Raw genomic sequence first — 24,026 nt, 5'->3', positions numbered from 1 at the left:
GATTTGTAGGGCATTACATTTTCTGTCATTTTTTTCTGTCCGGAGTTATAAATATTTTAATGCCACGATTACTAACTGATTTATTTGATAACAAACTCCATATTACTCTAAGATCTTTATACGTATATAAATTAACTTATATACACCATTCGTCTATTCGGTCGTAAACATCATCACCATTCTGTAAAAAATAAGTAGGTAATATAACTATTATTTCTGCTCCCAAGTATGCCTACGAAGCTACTAAAATGTTCTTTTCGTATAAGTTAATGGGGGTTCCCTTTATTACATGATGTGTGTTAGCGTCGTAAATGCCTATCTCCACTTAAACCACAATTTAATAAAGGATGGGGCCTTAATGCTACTAAAATATCACCAAAAAACAAGATGGCCATTATTTCCTAACTGTCATTTAGAGAAGATAAGTACCAATTTCTCCATAGTCGATGAGAGCATAACCAGGGAGTAGTGGTTGACTTTTGACACATCTGTCATGAATTTTATATGGAGATGACGTTTAATTTATAAATCAATCCCTGTCGGTTATAACCGACAGGGTATGACATTACGTGAGTACAAAATTTAAAGCCTGTGACTCGCTTGCAAGTCACCTCTGACCGCCCCTTCGCGGATTACCAGTCGTGAGCATAATATGTATTTGAGGTGATATACATAAATAAAATTACACAAATGATAACGTGCAATTTAACATTACATTGTCTTGCACTATCTACATCATATTATTATAATATTACATAAGTGAAAATGGCATTTCCTGTGCATACTGCATCCCTTGTGCAAACACTTTCAAACTGTACTCACAGAATTACTTGTGCACGAGACGAGCGAACAGTTTCGAGAAGCAAACTTCAGGACGGTAACAGCTTCTGCAGGGTTACTCTATATTGACGAAAAATTAACGAACGAGAGCTGTCGTGCAATCGGCCTGTTTAAAACAACGATACAGAGTCGTGGCTCGCGAAAAAGCGCTACGAAACTTAGTTTTTGATCTTAGTGACCCCCATACGTGTACCGCCGAGTAAAATCGAATCAAATCAATGCACAAATTGAATCAAAATCAAAACATTGCTTTATAAAGTCAGTCAGTCACGACAAGTGCGCATTTTTCCACTAAATAAGCTGTACCCAGCTCATAAATATTTATTTGTAGGAATTACTGATGCTTTTTTGGAAATACCTGGGATTTGGATTATAGCCTGATCCGTCTATTGTTAGACCACTTAGGCTTAATCCGCTTGAGTGATGCTAGTTCAGTTCAGGTTAACACTTTTTACACTGTTTAATAAATATAATATAACGGAGACATTAATTAATTATTAATCACATACCTGCCCTAATTTTATGGCAACTTGGCCACTCAACTAAGAAGCTCACTATTATTTTTCTGCTAACACTATTTTCATTAAATAAATAACAACAAAAAGTAATTGGTTTGACCTTGTCTGACCCTGCCACTTCGTAACAACACCCGAGAACAATTACTAGGCAAGTGAACCTATCAGTCACTTATATACCAATTCGCTTTCTTAACACCTCGTTTATATTAGCTGCAAGGATATGAAGCTTTCAGCGTAGATTATGTTACAGTTTTTTTAATGTATCGGTATCGATAGTAATTTGATACTTCTAACCTTTACCTACAAGAGGTACTTCTATAAAACTGGCTGTTCCCGCGAGCTTCGCTTCGCCTTAAAAAGTTTTCCCGTGGGAATTCCGGGATAAAAAGTAGCCTATGTTCTTTCTCAGTGTCTAGACCATATGTATACCAAATTTCATCCAAATCCGTTCCGTAGTTTTGACGTGAAAGAGTAACAGACAGGCAGACATACAGACAGACACAGTTACTTTCGCATTTATAATATTAGTTAGTAGGATGTTTTCAGTCTTTAAGTCTTAAGTACTAAACATGAGCATTAGCAACCTTTACATAGCAGCTGATTGCATTAATTTATATTTTTCATATTTGTTAAGACTATTAAATACTTAAGTATTGATTTCCTATTTCATGCGAACAGATGCTACACTAAGAAACTATTCGAGGAAGAGAATGTGACACCTTTTTTGTCAGCTGCCAAAAACAAATGTTAGCACAAAAGCTGGAAAGTTTTGGGTCTATTTTATGATACTCCAGTGTGGATAGAACGGCGTTCGGTGTGAGAAACGGGCTCTGTTCGACCGCTAACTGAAATTGAAACGTGGGATACGGTAGGTATATGACATATCTACCGCACACTGAAAACGCTTTAGAACAGTAGCGACCCTCATTAATATAGCTGAAGGGATATTTCAGGCCCTTTCACGGTACAGGATCAATTGAGTATATTATTATGTATCTTAACTGAAGTGGAATTAATATCCAAAATCTATAGACCGAAAACATACCTAAGTAGGTACTTACGTAAGAGTAAGATGAACTGTCATTACATTTAATTGTCGTTACGTATGTCATACTTAATCTGAAGTTCCTATTAGCGTTGTTTTTGAAAAGATCCGGTTAGGTTTGCTTCGATTCGCCTTAAAAGTTTCTCCCATAGGAAATAGGGGATAAAATTAATCAATTATGTGCAGTAGCTTGAAAAAATTATGGTCTAGCCGGGTGTTTTGAAAGTATACAAGGCAACGCACTAATCGCGTATATTTTCCAGTAAGTTTGGCCAAGATTATGGCTTGAAAATATACTGCAGCAGCAGCAGTTACCACTGCGTACTAATCGTGTATATTTTCAAATGCCACGCGGCAATGCCTACACTTGAAACTATACGTGATTAGTTACCAGGTAGTAGGTTTTATATTTGGACGTAGTTACGCAGAAAGGACTCAACCCACACAAACCTAGTTCTGAGATATAGACGTTTTAAGTTCTAATCGGTATTCTTCAGCAATGAAAAGCATCTTATATGTGGAAATTTTCTTAAATTATGCTATAACGAATATTTATTGAGTTATTAATGAAAATATGCACTTGGATCCTTTCTCCTAAATTGCTTTTTCTATGCAAGCAGGGAAATTCAACGTTTCGCAGAAAGGATCCAACCAAATATTTATTTTTATAAAATATTTTTTTAAATAACAATATGGTTTTTAAAGTAAAATATTTATATTGTAGACACAAGACATTACTTTTTTACACAAAATAAAAATTATATATCAAAAGTAAACCTATTATTATACCATATAATTTATATTGAAATGTAATCGGAAACAACATTTCACATCTATATAAAAATCTAACCGGAACTGTATTCCCAAGCGCAAAACTCTGGATCAACTTAACCGATTTTGATATTTTTTTTACAAAATAGAAGCCTACCTTTTTCTTGACTATCTACGACCCGTTTGTATCCCATAATTTTCAGGATAAAGCATTTTGACGGAAAGCAAACCTCATAGAAAAAAGTTGGGCATGAATAAAATTCTAACCGGAAATGTGTTCCCAAGCGCAAAACTCTGGATCAACTTAACCGATTTTGATATTTTTTTTACAAAATAGAAGCCTACGTTTTTAGTGAGTCTCTACAACCCGTTTGTATCCCATAATTTTCAGGATAAGGCATTTTGACGGAAAGCAATCCTCATAGAAAAAAGTTGGGCATGAATAAAATTCTAACCGGAAATGTGTTCCCAAGAGCAAAACTCTGAATCAACTTAACCGATTTTGATATATTTTTTTACGAAATAGAAGCCCACTTTTTTAGTAAGTGTCCCATCCCATATTATCCCATAATTTTCAGAATAAAGCAATATGAACATAAGCAAACCTCAAAGGATAAAGTTGGACATAAATAAAATTCTCTTTTACTCTAACTTCACTTCATCATCCTCGGTATATTGCAACTATCCGTCGTTCCCTGTGCATACCATACGATCGCTGAAAAGTGGGATTTCAGCGATCGTATGGTCCGTAAGTTACACTTCGACTTTACTTTGCGTAATAATTATAAATCTCATAAGTAATCATTAACCATCATCACGTCACGACCCGTCACATCTCAACTGCCGGGGCATGGGTCTCCTTCCAATGAAGGAAGGGATTAGGCCTAGTCCACTACTCTGTCCCAGTGTGGGTTAGTGGACCCCAACACAAGCAAGCTTGTGCTGACAGAGTTGACGGGTAATTGGGCAAACCGACTGTCGGATGTTTTCAAGCCGCCCGAAGGTCTCTGAGTAGGCTTAACGACTGCTATCGATTTTATTATAATCATAATGATTACGATTAGGTATGCTTCTTGACATACATCAAGATCTGGATATACAAGATGCTCCTGGTTTATTGAATCTGCATCCAACTCCTCAGATGCAGACTGGTTTAGATCTTTAAAAACTTCGGCAATGTGGTCTTCCATAGTAACAAGGAGATATCCTGGGGTTTGTTGCAACGTTTTTTGATTCTTTCTATAGATCCTTCATGGCAGCCGCTGTTTGTTTTCTCCAAGATATAGAATCAGACTAACAGCGTTGGTCCTTTTTTAAATTACGTTTGATATTTTGTTCACAAAGAAAATACTCGTACGCAACTCGTGCTTCTTTAGAATGGTAGTCTAGTTCGATGTTAAGTCTTCCTTGGAGAGTTGATCATATGCCATGTTCCTTTAGACATCCATTCTTTCTTTAAGTGTTCCTTGTGCCTTATTATTTCTTCGCAACTTTTTTAAAACATGTCTTTAATGCCAGTGCAGTTATCTTTGATTGAGGCGCGTCGCCCACACTTAGTAGGTTGATGGTATTTGTTGTGGATCTGGATACTAAGTTATCTTCTGACTTCTGGGTCCTGCAGCTTATTTACAGCGACATCTTTGGCAGATCTTGTGGCCTGCTTCTGAGCTCCCGCTATCGTCAAGCAGATTTTTCCAACCACTAAGTGGTGATCACTCTTGACTTTAGCAACCCTTCTTAAGTATTTCTAACATCTAGAAGTGAATGTCTTCATTTTCGAATAATCAAAATGTGGTCGATTTGGTTCCCGGTCCGACAGTCGTGTGAGAACCAAGTCACCTTGTGACATTCCTTTGGAGTTACCACCACCGAAAATTTACCATTAACAATCCTTAGGCATCGTCGCTCGCTTATCAAATCGGGCGTAACTTGTATGAATCTGATAGATGTTTGAGAGTCGAGTCGATGTTAATTGCTAATGTGACTTGCCCACACGGTGCCGATACATGGACGATGACCAACGAAACTGTGCACCGAATCAGAGTTCCACAAAGAGCTATAGAGCGAGCCATGTTAAGTATTTCGCTTAGACGTATTGATCCGTCCCAACGTGGTGATCCGTCAAAAGAGGAAAGTTTTCAACGTCGGTATGCGGGTCGCCGAACTGAAATGGGAGTGGCAGGACACTTGGCTCGTGGGGGGACGGAAGGTGGAAAAATGTGCTGACAGAATAGTGGCCAAGAGACGGAACAAAAACAGTTTGAATCCTTTCTGCCAAATAAAATTTGAACTGTTTTATTAAAAACTTATATTCTATGAAACAACTCGGACAGTTTCAGTCCTTTCTGCTAAATACAAATTGACTTCTTTCAATCAATAAGTATTACGCTAAAACGACTCAAGACGGTTTGAGTCCTTTCTGCTAAATACTAATTGTCTTTTTTCAATGAATAAGTATTCCTCTAAAACGACTCAGACGGGTTGAGTCCTTTCTGCTAAATACAAATTTTAATTGTCTTTTTTTAATGAATACGTATTTCTCTAAAACGACTCAGAGCGCTTGAGTCTTTTATGAAAAACTAAATTTTTCATGGTTTCATAGGAAATGCGTTTCTGTAAAAGGACTCAAACAGTTTGAGTCCTTTATGTGAAACTAAAAAATGTGTGTTTCATACAATGTGGGTTGGTCCCCCACATCAAAAAAGTATGTTGTAGTTGGTTTTTTACTGTGTTTGTTTTCTTGACAGGTAGACCCTACATTAAATAGCATGTTCTAGTATATAACTCAATTTTGATGAAGTTGTGGATTGAGGCCTTTCTGCGTAACTACGTCCATTTAATACCCATAGATAGATAGGGTAGGCTCCCCAAAACTTGATGAAAAATATGTCCCTAATAGGTCTATAGAGTAATATACTCACGAGCAATCAATAAGTCGAAATTGCAAAATGTGAACACCAATTTTATTTTAAGAGCTTACCTACATTATATTCAACCGATAACTACCAATCAAAGGTTGGTTGGTAGAAATTGCTTTTTAGCAATAAGTCCGCCTTATTAACTATTAACTATGTTTTAAAATGCTTCTGTCTAAAATTTGTTTTATGTGTGCAATAAAGTGTATATAAATAAATAAATAAATTACCAAAACTTTTTTAAACATTTAATATAGAATTTGATCAAAATTTACGTTTTTAGTTGGTTGTGATAATATTTTGATGCGCTGTTAAATGTACTTTAATATTGCCGACGGCGTCATTAAGCTAGTCTTTTCCGTTCAGGAGCTATCGCCACTGGAACTTTTTCATTTCTCGTGAGTGTCGTAGGTATTACTCTTAATTCATATAAATAATAAGATATTAGTATTCTTACTTGCAAGTATGATTGCTATAAATATCAAATTTATCAAACAAATTAGAGCTTGTTCATCTTTATTTAATAACATTCTATACGTATGACAGTCAGAACAAGTAAATTGTAGTCATGTGTACACATTTACCGAAATAGTTAAGTAAAACACAATCAGCATGTAGGTATAAATTATATGCGACAAGTACGCCAAACAAGCAATGTGCGTAATAGCAATGTATATTTTCAAGCACGATTCAGTAAATCCCAACTTGAAAGTATACGCGATTAGTAGGTACGCACAAACCGTGTATATTTTCAAGGAAAATATTTTTTTTTCACTTGAAACTATACAGTGCTAGTACACTATGGGTGCGTTCTGGCCTTGTATAGTTTCAAAACACGCGGTCTAGCCGTATTCCGTTCCATAAGAAATCCATCCATCCATTATATACAAACTTTCACATTTATAACATTAGTTGGATTTGATTTACTGAAAAATATTTAATACTTAGTTACATATTTATGTTTTTAGGGAAAGTCGTGCCACGCTGTGCAAGTTCGGGATTCATATCATGAAATAAGTATCACAAGTAATGTATCAGCAACAACTTGATATCGACACTTGAATTTCCTCCATAAATTATGTGATCGGAAATAACTTTGATATTGGAAACGTTCCTATTTAAACTTCTGCGTTATTAATAAATAACGAACGCTTTGCATAACCTGTTCAAGTAGTTATAAAACCTTTTTTAAAACTTTCTCAGTGGAACCTTTTCATTGCCCGTAAGTGTACTTACGGGCAATGAAAAGGTTCCACTGAGAAAATCACAAGAATATTCCTAAACGGAAAAGGCTAGCTTAATGACGCCTTCTGTAACATTGAAGTACATTTAAAAGAGCATCAGGATATTACCAACTAAAAAAGGTAATATTTTGTTCAAATATTTCATTAAATGTTTTAAAAAAATGGGTTCTTTTGGTGTCGGCATTTTGTAAGTGGAATCTTTTCATTGCCCGTGAGTGTAATAAGAAATTAGCTCATTCATCATAACTAGTAAGTAATGTTAGAAGAGTGCCCGTTTGATTTCTGCCGGGGCAGATTTGTTTACAATGGTCATGATCTTTTATTTTCAACGGTCTTTATCAACCAAAGTTGCACACAAAACATGCAATAAGGCTTGCCCCCTATCTCTTTGATGCCTTACTTTACACTTCTGCCTAATTAATTGAAGCCATATAGTTAATTTTGTTTTTTTTTCTGAAAAGTTAGCTGTTACTTAAGTTTTAAGACCAACCCGAGAGCATTTTTTCTCTTGGTTGAGTTGTGTAGTCTCTTGGGTAGAAGTGGCAACTAACATTTTTTTCCAGTAAAGTTCTAAGCGCGCTGAACTCGTATTGAGGTTCTACAAAGGCTTTCGAACAAAGGTAACCAAAAAGGTTGTGCAATATGCACGACATTTATAGGTATGTAGTTTAAAAGGTAGGTTAGTCAGATTTTAAAGTGTTAAAAAAATATAGTTTAACAAACATTCTATCAATGTTGTGCGTTATTCGAAATTATATAAGTAGAATAAGTACCTACTATCAAATAAACATAAATTTCAATAAAATGAAATTAGGTACTGATAATACTATATTATAATGTTATTTATTTCTGTATGAAACAATACTTTTAACATCCGACGGAAAACGAGGGATATTTTAAGTTTAACGTGTCGGTGTCACTGTTTATTTGTGTTTCTGTCTGTGGTAGCATTGCTCCAAAACAGCTGAATCGGTTTGTTTATATGTACATATAAGTAGCTACCAAAACAATAGAGATTTATTAGGCTCATATTTTACTGACATTGATTTATCTATAACCTTATGCATAAAGAAGGCGTATCTAACATTATAGAAAATAATTAAGTAGGCTTATTATATATTATAATTACATTATAGTATTTAAGGCAATTACCGTGAACGTACTGTGGGCGGGTATACTTATAGGTACAATTATCATACGTTACTTACTATCGCTGGGTTCAAAGACCTTGATGTTGTCGACAGGAAAATGTACCTAAAACAATCAAGATAATTAATTACTTACAGTGAGGCAAAACACTGTCGTTAGTAAAACAGTGTGAATGGGCGTAGGTATTTAATAGAATGGACATGTAATTGCTTTAGATTGTATCTGCCATATACACCAAACCACATAAATCTGAAGAATGTTACAAAATTAGGAAAATGGGATTTTTTTTAATATTGTTACATGCAATACACTCACGAAAAAGGTGTGTCGTATTATTAAACATGGCTAAGAAGAGAACCAAGTAAGAAGTATAAAATAATAGCTATCACGCATAAAGTTGGATGACATTAATTTAAGGGTCAGCAATAGGCAATCGAGGGTTGGCATTGTCATAGAATTATGTAGTAAATGATGCTCTACAGCCTTGAAAAAAATCACACAGGTAGCCGAAGAGTCTAGCTAGGTGCTGAATCATTCGAATTCAAGTAAATGCTTATGGATAACTGTAAATTAATTACGAAAAACCAGTAAATCACACTCCCGTATTGTAACAACTGTGTCGTAATTATCAAGAATTTTTATATGATTCTTATCAAATTATAAAGATAAATGCTTGGACTAGGCGCTAAATACCTTGTTTTTTAATAAACACACACCTATTTTGTGTAAATTAATCCCAAACTTGAGCAATTTTTTTCCCTCAAATCTTCATACAAATATCTATGGCGGCTTTCTGTGTTATAAAATCATAAACACAAGCGACGTTTGACTCAGTCGGCCGGTGGCCTCCAAAGAAGGGTCACGTCGGTTTAGGCGGCACTGACAGCTCGCGATCTAATTGTGTACAGACACAAAATCACTGCACATTGGTTGTCATTGCACTTTTTCAACTTTTATGACACCAACATAATTTGATTTGAAATTGAGGAAGCATAATTCTTATTTTATATTCAATAAATTAAATGATAATGTTTTTTATTAGTTAAGTCCATGGTACTTCTTGATTAAATTATAATTATTAATGCCTAACTAAAACTCACTAATATAAAATTAAAATTAAACTAAAAAGAAGATGCTGGCAAGATCGCTGCCACTGTCGGGTAGGGTACCCAAGACGCTGGCCGCGTTACCCCGCTATATAGCGATGCTTAGCCTTTGTGATAGGTAAGTGCCAGCCCTAGGGTCCCTTGAGACTTTTATTAGTCTGCTGCTGATGTCTTTAAAAAGCTGACGTGCCTCCCCACGGCCCTGGGATGAGGAGCAGGAATATAGTGAATGGATCTAAGTGATGACAATACGTAGGAAGATTAGATTAGGATTCAAAAACACAGTCTCATGGTGCTGGTTGAGGCATGGTCTCGTGAGGATCTGATGAGGGCAGTAACACGGAGGTGATTGAATTTTATTTCAAAGATTTAATAGCTAAAAGCATCGAGTTTGGGCAAGGTGGTAGCTCAGTCGGGTAAGCGCCCGCTTCTCACGCAAGAGTTGCGGGTTCGAATCACGGCGCTGACATGTACCAATGAGTTCTTTTAACTTAAGTACAATGTATACCATCGCTCTAACGGTGAAGGAAAACATCGTGAGGAAACCTGCATATCTAGATTTAGCACATCTAGATATGTGAACCCACCGACCCGCAGTGGACCAGCGTGGTGGGAAATGGTTCAAGCTTAGGAAGGCAGTTTAGACCTTGGGGATATGCACAAAGGTTCCACTCGAGAGAGCCAGGTGCAGGTACTTACACCCCCACAAAGAATAGAATAGAATCGAGTTTGGGCTATTAAGTATGTTTTTCAAAGAGAGAGAGAAAGATATTTTAGGTTTCCTCTGGATTAGTTAGGTTTACTGGGTTTACTAAATTCTTTCGTAACGTAAAATTGTCAATGACGGAATTTCTTCTATAGACAGTAGCCACTAATAAAAACAACGATATATGGCGTGATTTGCAAAAGTACCTGTCTAGTCAACCTGCCACGGGGTGACTTCGGTGGGTAACTCAGAATAATACTAATTATATGTTATTGCATCAATAATAAAAAAATCAAGAAAATATTCAAAGTTTCCATCCTCGCTTTTCACGCACACAAATCACAAACTCATGCCTTGTTCTAGGAGCAGGGTCTACCCTGGTGCATTTCCATGACCACTTTTCATTAGCGTCCCACCGGTTTCGATGCTCAGCGGAAAAGCACCATTAACCATTATTATTCTGAGATATCATCACTTCTTATTCTGAGTTACCCAACATAAAATGACGCCATCTATTGAAATCATTTTGTAAATTAGGATTTGTCTATGGTGTGGTCCCCAAATTTAAGGGTAAAAGCCAAATAATTATATTTTAACCTTTTTTTATACCTATTATATTAAAAGACCTATTCAACGATACCCTACCTACACCATCAAAATAACCGGAAAAAATATCAGCCCCAATTTACTTGTATGGGAGAGGGAGTACCCCAATTTTTTTTGGGTACTCCTCATATCTATGCGAAATATCAGCTTGATATCTTTACCCGTTTCTGAGAAAAAGGGCAGTGACAGACAGTCAGTCAGACAGACGGACAACAAAGAGATCTTATAACGGTTGCTTTTTTCCTTTTGAGGTACGAAACTCTAAAAATATGAAAAAATATTATTCTGCCACCAAAAAATATACTTACAAACATACATACATACAATCAAAAAACATTACTCTCCTCCTTCGGCAGTCGGGTTAAAACAAGTGAGACTGATTCTGAACTTTTGTTCTACGAGTTTTAAAAATTAACCAAAAAAAACTTTATCATAGAAACTTTGTTGACACGTGACTTTTTACCATGGAAAACGATTTTTTTTTTCGCGTTTTTGCAAAACTCCTAGAACTAAAGTTGTTCAGAATGACCCCTTGAGTCATCCCCTTTCGGCTTAGTATACCCTTAGTATAACTTATTATCTACACTTTAATACCTGTAGTTACCTTTCTACAAGTAAATACCACATTTGTTTAGAAATCTAATCGGGTTCCGAGTATGGAGAAAAGTGGCACCCCTATTAATTTCTACTCTTTCCTGGTGCCTACCAGTGTAAGTAAGAATTATACTTACTTACCCTAAAATCACCCAAAATGTACTTGAACATAATTGTCAATTAAGTTGGCGAGTAAAAGTTTATCGACCCACTGTGCAAACTAACATGTGTGCGTGTCACTGCGTGTGCTGTGTGAAGAGCATTGAAAACCCAAAATTGGCGCGGCACGTCACCCTGTACGGGCCCTTAATATAATTGGGTATGTACACGGTATGGACATACTTGGTCCAGGTATAATGCTCATCTTAATGCTTATAATTGACTCATTTAATCCACTGTTACTTCACCAGTAACTATAGTGACCATGACAGCAGAATCACTCTCTTAACCGTTCGTTCATAAACACTACTACTGAACCCAACACAAAGTAACAATTTAAAAAAACGGGTATTTGAATTCCGGTTAACAAACTACCGGTCACTATGTTAACAGCCGATCTCAATAGATAAACAACTGATTGATAGATAGCCATCGATTTTATGCCACTACATTTTGTGGTGTGTCGGTCGGTTCCTACAATAACAACATAGATTTTGACCTGAGCTGTCAAACGTTCCACATTATTTACACTGGTTGAGGTAGATCGAGCGTTTTACACTTTACTGGTACACTTTGTGTAGATGTTTGGTGCAAGTAAAATCAAAAAGCGACTAAAGGAAGACAAAAGCGGTTGTAAATTTGCCGATTCAACATTCAGCATTGCCGTTTACGTTGTGGTCTAATCTAAAGCGTAACGAACTATGAACTTTTTCTAGAGAGGAGTCAATGCTACTTACTGCCCAACTCAGTTTAGGTCACGAGCTAACATTACTTATATGGGAGCGGCGAGTAGAGTTTATTTTTTCAGTACGTTCATTCTTAAAACGGTTCAGCCGCCACAAGTTCATTATTATTGATATAATTTAAATATACCTTATCATGTAGAGTACAAACTTAGACCACAGTCACTAGCCAAGTTAGGCGATCCATAAAGGTCGTTAGTGGGGACTCCGCGAGGCATGCGAGGTGCGAGCCGCCAGGATTAGTCTGCGAATGAAAGAGCCCGTTGAAATTCCCACGACCGACCACTCTATTTGGACGAATTATTTGAGCTACTGGAGGGCAGCTCTAGCTAGGCAAAAAATGAATCTACGAGAGCTTTCGTGCTATAAGAAAGTTAAAAACTACTTCGTTTTTCGTAAGATAAAGTGGCCCCTTGAGTCGCTGAGCAAATTGGACCCGTGGCTGATTCTGTCACGTTCGATATCTGTTTTTAGAGTTCCGTAGGTGAATGGCTAAAACCCTATTAGAGTTATGTATTTAGATTGCAGTGCATGCAGTCAGGTGGAGCCATATTCCACAATAAACATTTTGGAGTTATGTAACGATAGGTCGGCTAAAATGTGCCGTCTCACCACTCCATAATACCTATTCAACATTTTTACCTCGTCATCGTATACAAAAGTTGGAATATTTAGGTGCTTTTCATTTCGTCATCTAATTATTCAGTCAAAAAAAAAAATTGTCGTAAAAAATAGATTTGCAGTTTATAAAAAAAACGATTAGTGCAATGTAGTTTTAGCCACACAGCCAAATTGGTGTACAAAAGCTTTAAATTGGTTTACATGTATACTCGTAATTTAACTGTCCTATCGAATTACAATGTTGCGCAATGGGTTGGTGACTGATCCTTTCACCAGATTTGCTGTGCTGCCCTAAAGCTCGCTTTACATGTTGGCTATCATCGGTCAAGCCTGGACCAACGTAATTCTGCAAATTATTTCCAAAATAATGCAAACATACACAACTCTACATGGTGGAACTGGTGGAAGAATCCAAGACGTGTTGAAGCCAGCAAGAGTCTAGGTAAAAAAATGCCAGCGTTTGTTGCTGCATGTTGCCCACATCGATAAAAACGCGGCTAGCAGCTAAGCGATTAAAAATAGGTAAGTACTTATACTCTTCCCTCATGCTAGCGTCCCTCGACAAAACTACACAAGAAGCAGGTCACGCCTTTAGTTTTATTAGTGAATAAATTTTTCGAGACCCGAGTCAAAACCCCTTGTAAAGTATGGAGTGGGACGAGTTTCCAGACTTAGGTTGTTGCTTGAACCGAGCAAGTGGCCCCCTTGCTCGGTTCAAGCAACAACCTAAGTCTGGACTAAGCTTCACAACCAAAAGTCTCTAACTCTGTATACACATTCACCATAACTGGTCATGTTGTTCGGCATGTATGGCAGGTTAAACTTGCGCGTGACAGAAAGTCTTGTTACAGCAACCTCCCATTGCCTGGCCTTGATAGCGAGCTCGATAATAATATATCCTAAACTTTTATCAACAGCTTATTATTTGCTTATATTTGGTATATCCTAATATCTTTCGATTCCTTATCCTTTTCAATAATACTCGTATGACAGAAGTCATTATTATTGAACTTGAAATTTAGATAAAGTTTAGTGCTATGACTGAAAAATTTCAACCCACTACCAACTGAACATCCCAAACTTTAACGTTTAACAATATTATTGGTAAGCAAGTTTTGCACTTCGTAACAAACACTAGTTTTGGCTATCAAAGCGTACTTTAAGTACTTAACTCAGTGAACCAGCTTAATTCTAAGGTTATATTTAAATTAGTTATCGATCCCGGACTCAATTACCATAATATTGCTATTCTATTTCTAACGACATTCATTTAATTGTGGTCCTAATCCGCTCTGATTGTGACATTGTGTTTACACTGCGTTCCCAGTGTGCAAAGTGTTCTCCCGTAGAGTGATTGCAAAGTAGCAATCTGTGCACACTCCGCAATTCCCACATGCCTTCTACTTACTTTTTAAAACCGATACCCCTTAAATTAGTCGGCACCGAACAGTTTTCTTACAAGAAACGAAGCCTAGGTACGGCGTTACTCCGTCCATTTATGAAAATCCGTTTGGTCCGATACCGATAGGGAGACGCTTAACTTTATAGCTCTACTTGTGACTCTATAGTAATCATAATTAAACATGACAACATTTGACTAAGGCCCTGTTTCACAATGTCTGGTTAGTGGCTACCTGTGAGATAAAATACATCCTGTCACTCTCTGTTATTATTTTTTTGACAGTGACAGCATGTATTTTATCTCACAGGTAGCCATTAACCAGACATTGTGAAACAGGGCCTAAATCTATTAGAAACGTATGCGTAAGTACATAATTATATGACTTCTGGAATAGTTATTGAACTATCACATCGTTCCAATAAACTTATAAAAGCATTGAGGCAATAAGCTAAATGGATAAAGATTAGTGATATATAATCTATCTCTGAAAGAGATAACGTCATACACGCGTGTCAATATCAATAGCTTTTAATCTCTTTAGATAAATATTAAATCTGAAATAATCTGAAGTTTTTAAAATCAACAATCTTTTTTTAGTTTTTTAAACATATTTCTATTCTATTCTATTCTATTCTATTCTCTGTGGGGGTAACAGTACCTGCACCTGGCTCTCTCGAATGGAACCTTTGTGCATATCCCCAAGGTCTAAACTGCCTTCCTAAGCTTGGACCATTTTCCCACCACGCTGGTCCACTGCGGGTTGGTGGGTTCACATATCTAGATGTGCTAAATCTAGATATGCAGGTTTCCTCACGATGTTTTCCTTCACCGTAAGAGCGATGGTATACATTGTACTTAAATTCAGAAAAGAACTCATTGGTACATGTCAGCGCCGGGATTCGAACCCGCATCTCTGGCGTGAGAAGCGGGCGCTTACCCGACTGAGCTACCACCGCTCCTATTACATAAACAAATTTAAACCATACTTATAACCATACCAAGTTTTCGTTAATTATCAAATCCCACTATCCCACACTCAGCATACCGATGTAAATTGTGCCTCTCTGAGCTGTTTAGGTACCTTTAACCACCTACATTTGTAGGTACGAGTAGTAAGGTATTGTAGCTCACGATTTCGGAATAAGGACACGGCTGATAAACTGTAAGCTACCTTATAATCGTATCGTAACTAGATCAGAATCGAATTAAATTTACATTGCATCGGGTGCTGTCCATTTAAATGGCCTTGTGCGGTAACTATTAGGAACCTAGGAATGGAATTCGAATGGGTAAAAATTCTTAAGACTATTGTTTCGTTAGTTATAATATTTAATGATTTTCCAGTGGGACTCTGGGAAAATGATTCTATTTGTAACAATTGTGATAACGATTTATGCTAAAACACATATAACAATTAAAAAAAAATGTTCACCGTAATTTCTGGCACGACTTGAATGAATGGGTTAAACTTCTTCACCTTGAATAATTTCTTATTACAAACATTAATTTTTGTTGGCACTTGTTACTTTTGCATAGTTAGCGTTGACGGACTCTAGGTAGTATTATTTTACAGTATGTCCGATGCATACACTCTTTGGTCTATACGCCGAACACCCTGTTTATTGTTAGAGTGCATAGTCAACAGAGGAAACTGTGTAAAGGAGAGATATTTGCCGAACTGGAAGTCTGGAGTCTGAACACAAGGTACTGTGGTTGTCTAGCTACTAACGTTTTGCTGTTGATTTAATAATATAACGTCATCGCTTTTATGCAAACTGAATCGAGGTAGGTACTAACAAAATACACTACCGGGCAATGAAAAAGTTCCACTCACTAAGTTCTGACAACAAACGACCCCAATTTTTTCAAAGATTTAATTTTAATTTGGAACGAAATATTACCGATTTTAGTTGGTAATATCCTGATGCTCTGTTAAATGTACTTCAATGTTGCAGAAGACGGCATTAAGCCAGTCATTTCTGTTTTGGAGTAATTTGGTGATTTTCTTAGTGGAACCTTTTCGTTGCCCGGCAGTATATTAGAATAAATATATGTATAAATAATTAAAACTTACTAGACCTACCTTACATTCCTTTTACATTCTAGAGAATGATAATAAGATGCCTTCATTCTATGTAGGCGTTGACCCGGATGGCGGGTGACCGTTTGGGGTGGCGATCGTTAGGAGAGGCCTATGTCCAACAGTGGACTACAGAAGGCTGAGAGAGAGATTCTATGTAGACCACATTCAATTTAGTTCTACGTCTTAAGAAAATGAACGTAAAAAATTTGATTACAGTTTACAGATCTGTACCTAAATGAAGTTTTCCAGTTCAATCCATAGCAATAGAAAAACGCCTCGATAATTAAGTCATGGCCACTAAATTATGGCATCAAAACTATATTTTTTTATCAGTAAAACGTAAACGTAAGTTAGCCAGATAAATAATCTGGTCCTCATGTAATCACTAATTGTAGTAATATTGTTATATGTAGGTATAACGACAGGTTTTTGGTTTGCGAGAGGTCAACATTACAAATACTTTAACTTAGTTCAAAATGTAACTGAAACTGTAAAACCAAAGATATAATATTATATCCTATGTTTACTTCACAACATGTGCAGCGATCACAGGATTTGATACTATTTTCTAAACTACACAAACATATGGAAAAAGAAGAGTATCGTAAACTGTCACTCTCAAAATGTAAGGAAAATTTGTCAGTTCCAAAAGTGACATTTGTTTTTTTCCATATGTTTGTATAAATTCGAAAATAGCATCGAATCCTGTGATCGCTGCACAGAACACACTACCCGGAAAACCATTTGTTTTCGTGCCAAAACTAACTTAATTTGTAAAAAAAAAGAAAAAGTCTTAAGACAAGAGAAGGCGAAGGATTACCGTCGTTAATTAATGAGGACCCTATGTAAACAAAGTCGAAGTTTGCTTGGAAGCTGCAGAGTGAGAAAGTGCTGCGTCATTGTGGATGGTGGTAGCTTCAAGCGAGTCATGCAGTTCAAATAGATTCTTCGAATAATCGGCCATAATCGCATTACGGGTGGATAGAGTGATGTGTCTGTACTAATTTGCTTTATTACCAATTAGCGGGAACTGTTCATTGGGTATTAATTTATTTCCATAGGTACAGTCACACAAACATTACAGTTTACCGATTTTGGAATGTGTACGTCACGAAAAATTAGTCCAACATAAATTACGAAGTATAATTTTTTCTATAATTATTTTGTAGTGTCACATTGTTATATTATCCATAGGTACCTAGGTACTTACTTTGTTTTTTTTAATTACCTGGGTGTCTCGTGTTAATTTAAATTTATTGTTTAATATGTATATTCGTAACCAAAATGCAATCTTTCATCATACAAAAGTGTAAGTAATTCAATCAAACTACATTATAAGTACTTACATTTAATTCGGAATACAACTTTTAAAAGGTATACACTACACCAACAATCAACATTGATTATGATTTTACCATGTTTCAGTTAGTCATAGGTAATATTTCAATTTAATTATAATTATTACCCTGTCTAATTGAACGTTGCTTATCATGTTATAAAGTACCTAAAAGGTAAGTATTATTGAAACATGAGATCCATACCGTACAGTGGATATTCAAAGAAGTGTAAATTGGATTATTTTGTTATTATTGGTACACCGCCCTCTAATTTGTCACTTTGTTTCCGCAATATATAAGGTTGCCTGTGCCTGTAAGAGATAGCTCTCAGCGATAAGGCCGCCTATTGTACATTAGTTCTAGTCTATAAGTATGTTTTTTGTATGTCTGATTTATGTGGTGTTCAATAAAGCAATATTCTATTCTATTCTATTCTACGTGGTATAAATCTTCACGCCATGTTTGACGCGACCTATTGACAGTTTTATTTATTGCAATAAGATTTATTATCGGTGCCACCAGCCCGCCGTTTTCAAAATTTGTCCTTGTAAAGTTGCACGGTTTCATATCGGTCATAATTCATAATTCGTGGGTTTCTGTTACTATTGAATTTGAGAAAACGACGGGGGGTTTTGAATTCATTCAACACTAATATAAGTTTTGAACGGCTAAGCCAAATTTGAAATGATGGCTAAGAATACTCGGGGTAACCTTACCTATGACCCAAAAGAAACAAATCGAAAATCGGTTTGACTGATTAGAAGCTACGCTACCTCAGAAAGCTGATACATCGATACTTTAAACTTGTAACAACCCTCTTTTTTGTCAAGGGTTAAAAATATCTGACTGTCTTCCACGGACTTCATGTCATTGCTTCACATTACAAAGTGATAACAACTGTGTCTAAATCTTTCATTTCTGAATGAACATTTACAGGGTGTTGCAAAACATTCATTTTGCATAGAAACTTTATGGTCACGTGACTTTTTACAATTGTTTTTTCGAATTTTGAAATTCTGATTTTCTTTATTATAGGCTTAGATATAACATGCTGCACATGTAGGTTTCGGCTTAGTATGTATACTTACCATTTCTTTTTGCAACACCCTGTAGAATAGTTTTCTACTTAACGGGGGTGTTTATTCTTGATCTAAATACTTTTGTTAGTGCGGATATATTGGAGCCTTCGCTAGTCACGACAAATAGTTCGTGCAGCGGCACTAGAGGTCGCCACTCACTGGGTTCATAGGTGCTTAAATACCAGTTACTACCCTTTGTCTCTACTCTGACTGATGGTTCAATAGTAGGTCTTTACGGTTTAGATAGGTAAGTACTTAATTAGAATTAGAGTAATTCTGATGGGTCCGAACAAGTCTATATAGGGGGCCTATTAAGTATAGTACTCTGAATCTATCATTGTACTTTGTAAAATATTTAAAATAGTTAACTAGTAAGTACTTATGTTCTCGCCTGTAGAGCAAAGTATGAAGGCACATTTTATACATTATAGGTACCTATAAACAAAAAAAAAACATCAATATAAATCATAGATAACTAAGGGAACAAGTGCTACACTACATCCTTGACTGGACCTTTACTTGCCCAATAACCTTGTGTCTGTTACTTGATAACGGCAATCGGATACAATGTGCAACAATGGCTGCCCCTATTGTTCTAGTGTCCGTACGGAAATAACTATTACCAATAACCTAATTAACTTAAAAACCCATAATAATAGCATAAATGGGTGGATTTCAACAAGTCCTAAAAAATCTTCATTTCCGTGGACTTTTTTATCTTAAGGTTTTTTATATTAGTAAAACGCTTTTATTAAAGTTTTTGTTAATGTTAGTGTTCTTACTAAATGGGTAGCAGATAAGTTAAAAACTTAACGAGATACGGATGATTAAAAATTTCGTGCCACGGCGATGAAACATGCGTTCACGGCAATGAAACAAGCGTCCACGGCAATGAAACAAAGGCCCACGGCAATGAAACAAACTTCCACGGCAATGAAAGAACTGTATACAATGGAAATGAAAGAATCAATCCACTGCTTAGACAGGCATGTATGGCAGAAATATTTGGATAGATATTGGAACGAAAGAAAGAACGACAGTATGTATAAAAAAATAAGAATATAGTATGGAATTCTCTAAGTAGCATTGTGGGGTCCGTATTGCGACGTATAAAACAAAATGTTTCATTTCACACTAATAACGTTCACAACATATAATAAACCTTACCTTTAACATCTATATTTTTATAAGGTATAATACCCAATATGTATTCTGTTCATTTAACACACATTATGTGATATGATAGAATATTTTATGAACTTTATGCTAAATCATAGTATATTTTAATTGGTATAATAATATGAAATGTACATGTTATCATCATCAGCCTATAATCATCCAATGCTGGACATAGGCCTCTCCCAAGGAGCGCCACAACACTCGGTCCTCGGTCTTCCGAATCCAGCCACTACCGGCTACCTGCCTATACTTGCATATATTGACAGCTATGTTGGTAACCTTAGTCCTCTGACGTATAACTTCTTTTCTGATACCATCCATTAGAGAAACCCCAAGCATAGCTCTCTCCATAGCACGCTGAGTGACTTTAAATCGGTGGACCAGTCCCACCATCAGTGTCCAGGTCTCTGCACCGGGTTCCCCTCATCTCACCTAATCTTTATTATCCTAAACTCATTTCGCCTAACTCGGTTCGCTTCGGTCTAAACTTTTTTGGTAGAATCATCACTTTGCCAAGACTTATGTGGCATAAGACTCGTTTCGTCTAAAACTCTTTTGGCACAAACTTGAAACATCTAAGTCTCGTTTGCTCAAATTGTTCGTATTGGTATAATCTTGTTTCTCCTAATATTATCTTAATAAATACTATATTCAGTATGTTTTAAATGTACAAATTGTGGTATTTTTCTCCTACATCCCGAAAATGAATGATCAAAATATCGAAAGTGAATGACCATTATAATTGCGAAGCCGAGCGGAGCGTTACCCACATAGCGGAAAATTAAATACCTAATGCAAGGCACTAGTTTGCGCTATATAGGGAGACGCTTCGTCAAAGTTAAAGCCAAATGAATATTAGTAGTTTTTATAAGCTATGCCATAGTATTGTTAGGCTATTTGAGATTTGACCATACCGAAATAATTTTTTACTAAACGAGATTTATGCCATACAATTTTCGGCGAAACGAGACTTTGACCAAACGTTACTATGCAATACGAGATTAGGCAAATAAATCTTAGGCCAAAAAAGGTAAAACCCTCTGCACCATATGTCATAACTGGCAGGGCGCAATGGTTGAAGACTGGTGGATGCGCCTTTCAGCCTCCTTGTCGAAGTTGCTTCTGCCTAGCCGAATAGTCTGCCTCAAGTAGTCATATTATTGCACAACTTCGATAGTTGTCTCACGAACGATCACCGGCTCCGGTTTTATGTGAACATTCTACATGACTTTTGTCTTGCCCAAGTTCATACGGAGGCCTACACGTTGCAAGCAGCATTAAGGCCACTTAGCATCCAGATGAGTTCCTGCAGAGATGTATGTTCTATTTTATTCTATTCTACTATCTGTGGGAGGTGTAAGTACCTGCATCTGGCTCTCTTGAATGGGACCTTTGTGCAATGTGCATATCCCCAAGGTCTAAGCTGCTGCCTTTCTAAGCTTGGACCATTTCCCACCACGCTGGTCCACAGCGAGTTGGTGGGTTCACATATTATCTAGATGTGCTAAATCTATAGGTAGATATGCAGGGTTCTTCACGATGTTTTCCTTCACCGTAAGAGCGATGGTATACATTGTATTTAAATTTTAAGGAACACATTGGTACATGTCAGCGCCGGAATTCGCACCCGCATTATTGGAGTGGGAAGCGGGCGCTTACCCGACTGAGCTATGACTATGTAATAGGGGGCGGGCCTATTGCCATTTTATGGGCACATCAAAGACCCGAGAACAAATATCTGTGTTTAAACAAATTGTTGTGATTGTTATTATTAATGTAATATTATATATTTCGTTTTTATACATCGCGATACGCACCCGTTTTAACGCACTGCAAAAAGAGGTAATTTGACTAGTTCTGTAGGTAATGTCAGTGATCGGTATTACCTGTATTACAGGTAAAAGATATTGTTACTTTGCCTAATCATACATACCACGGCGATGAAAACATAAGTCACGGAAATGAATAACCTGGCCACGGAAATGAATAACATAACCACGGCAATGAATACAAATTATTTTACAAGACATGGCAATGAAATTTTTTTCATTGCCGTGGCTTTTTTTTCATTGCCATAGCAAATATTGGCCACGGAAGCCACGGAAATGAAAGCACGGCGATGAGAATCAAGGCATTAAATATAAATAACTAAAAAAGTATTAACTATTCGAAGAAATAAACACTTTATAAGGTAAATATTTTCAAAAAGCTTTCTTTTGAATGCTTACTCTAGAAGACAAACTTAATTTTATAGAAGTTATATCTATCAACGGCAATGAAAGAAAAAATGTCCAGTCCCCAAAATTTTTACTGATTTTCACTATAGCGCAAAAACGCGGGCACCGATGTACCTCCTTCCACGTCGAGCAGTTAGGCGACACTTGTAAGAAACGATTAGCGTACTGAGGGGGGCACCCAAGTTCATAGGTAAAACAATAGCCTTGATCATGTTTAGGACACGGCGATGAACAGAAGTTCTGGGACACATGAATTTTCACTTACCGTTCGTTATATTCTTTATATATTTCAATAAATGTATTCCGTAACAATACTTTAACTATTAAGGTATCAAATGAAACTAAGTTTAACTATCAATACTCAATATTTTTTCATCAATGAAGAATAGTACAAAACGTGGTAACGTGGGGACAGACACGGCAATGAAAGATTTGGGGGTTTAATATTTTTTTTAAAAATATCCATTAATCCTATTAATAAAATATTTAGTGCTACACATAGATAACTATTTCACTTAACCGGAAAAAAATATTAGAAAATTATAACTTGGTTTTTTAGTACCGATTTCATTGATGCCACGCAATTTTTGGCCGCGGGAAATTCACCCAAATACATATTTGTAACCAGTTTAGAACTCGTTTCAGAAGGGTTACGTTATATATTTGTGTGTGAAATAAATGTATTTTTGTATGCCTTCATCCAATAAACAAATGACAATGACGAAAAAAATTAATCTAACCCGCGGGGTGTTAGCAAAATTAGGTATACTGTATTCATTCTTATTTGGCGAAAAAGGTGAAACAATCTTTGTGTGTCTTTTTTATTAAAATACTATGAAACAAATAAACTACGGCCAAAATAAACTTCAATCATTTATTCAAGGTTATAATATAAATTAACATTTAACTAATGAAGCCTAACCTAATTGTAAATAAAATTATGAAAACTGAAAGATAAAATTTTACAAATTCAAAGTATTCGCCTCAAACTTAGTCTAACTAGTCAAAGATGCCGCCTCGTATCGTTCCTGGCTCGAAAGTGCCCAATAAGCCAGCCGCATTACCGCGCTGTATCGCCAACGAAAATGGTCTAATTACGAAATCAATCATTTTTGCTTGTAAATATTTCATTTTTCATTATGTTTTATTTTATAACTTAGTTTTTAAATTAATTCAAATAAAAAGACACTCCAAGATTGCTCAAAATCTACGACAAGTAAGAAAAAATACATTATACGTCAAATCGTGGTCATGTCATGTCATTACCTTTATCTTTAACATTGCATTAAGGTAAAAATAAACGGTCTTGACTGACAGACACACAGGCAATAAACTGATCCTATAAGGCTTCCATTTATAAGTTTGAGGTATCTACAGAAGCCTAAAAGGAAATAACATATTTTCACAAAAGGAAAATGATATTATTCATCAAAACACAGGGATGAAAAGTTCATAGTTTCTTCATAAAGACATACTTACGTAGGTTTGTTATTGTTTGGGCAACTGTAACTTGGTAGTTTCCCGGAAGAGTATTTTCTGTTTGCGTAGGTATAGTTACGAAACTTATAATAATTATCCTAACTAAATATTATAAATGCGAAAGTAACTGTGTCTGTCTGTCTGTCTGTCTGTTACTCTTTCACGCCAAAACTACTGAACGGATTTGAATGAAATTTGGTATACATACGGTCT

General features: G+C 36.2%; 1 protein-coding gene across 6 annotated transcripts in view; it reads right to left on the bottom strand.

The window, feature by feature from the left end:
* The window catches only part of LOC105384545 (peroxidase), a 112,262-nt gene that overhangs the window by 39,232 nt on the left and 49,004 nt on the right, over nt 1-24,026 (bottom strand). For 4 of the 6 annotated variants that reach the window (XM_048633613.1, XM_048633616.1, XM_048633615.1 and 1 more), the window contains one exon: nt 8,542-8,587. The gene's annotated coding sequence lies outside the window, so the exon portion shown is untranslated. Of the gene's footprint in view, nt 1-1,349; nt 1,493-8,541; nt 8,588-24,026 lie in introns of those variants that run through there. The other 2 variants (XM_038119733.2, XM_038119732.2) reach the window with 2 other exon arrangements.

This window comes from Plutella xylostella, chromosome 6 (genome assembly GCF_932276165.1).
Source record: "Plutella xylostella chromosome 6, ilPluXylo3.1, whole genome shotgun sequence".
In the NCBI taxonomy this organism is placed as follows: domain Eukaryota; kingdom Metazoa; phylum Arthropoda; class Insecta; order Lepidoptera; family Plutellidae; genus Plutella; species Plutella xylostella.
This window is presented reverse-complemented; position numbering and strand designations above follow the sequence as displayed.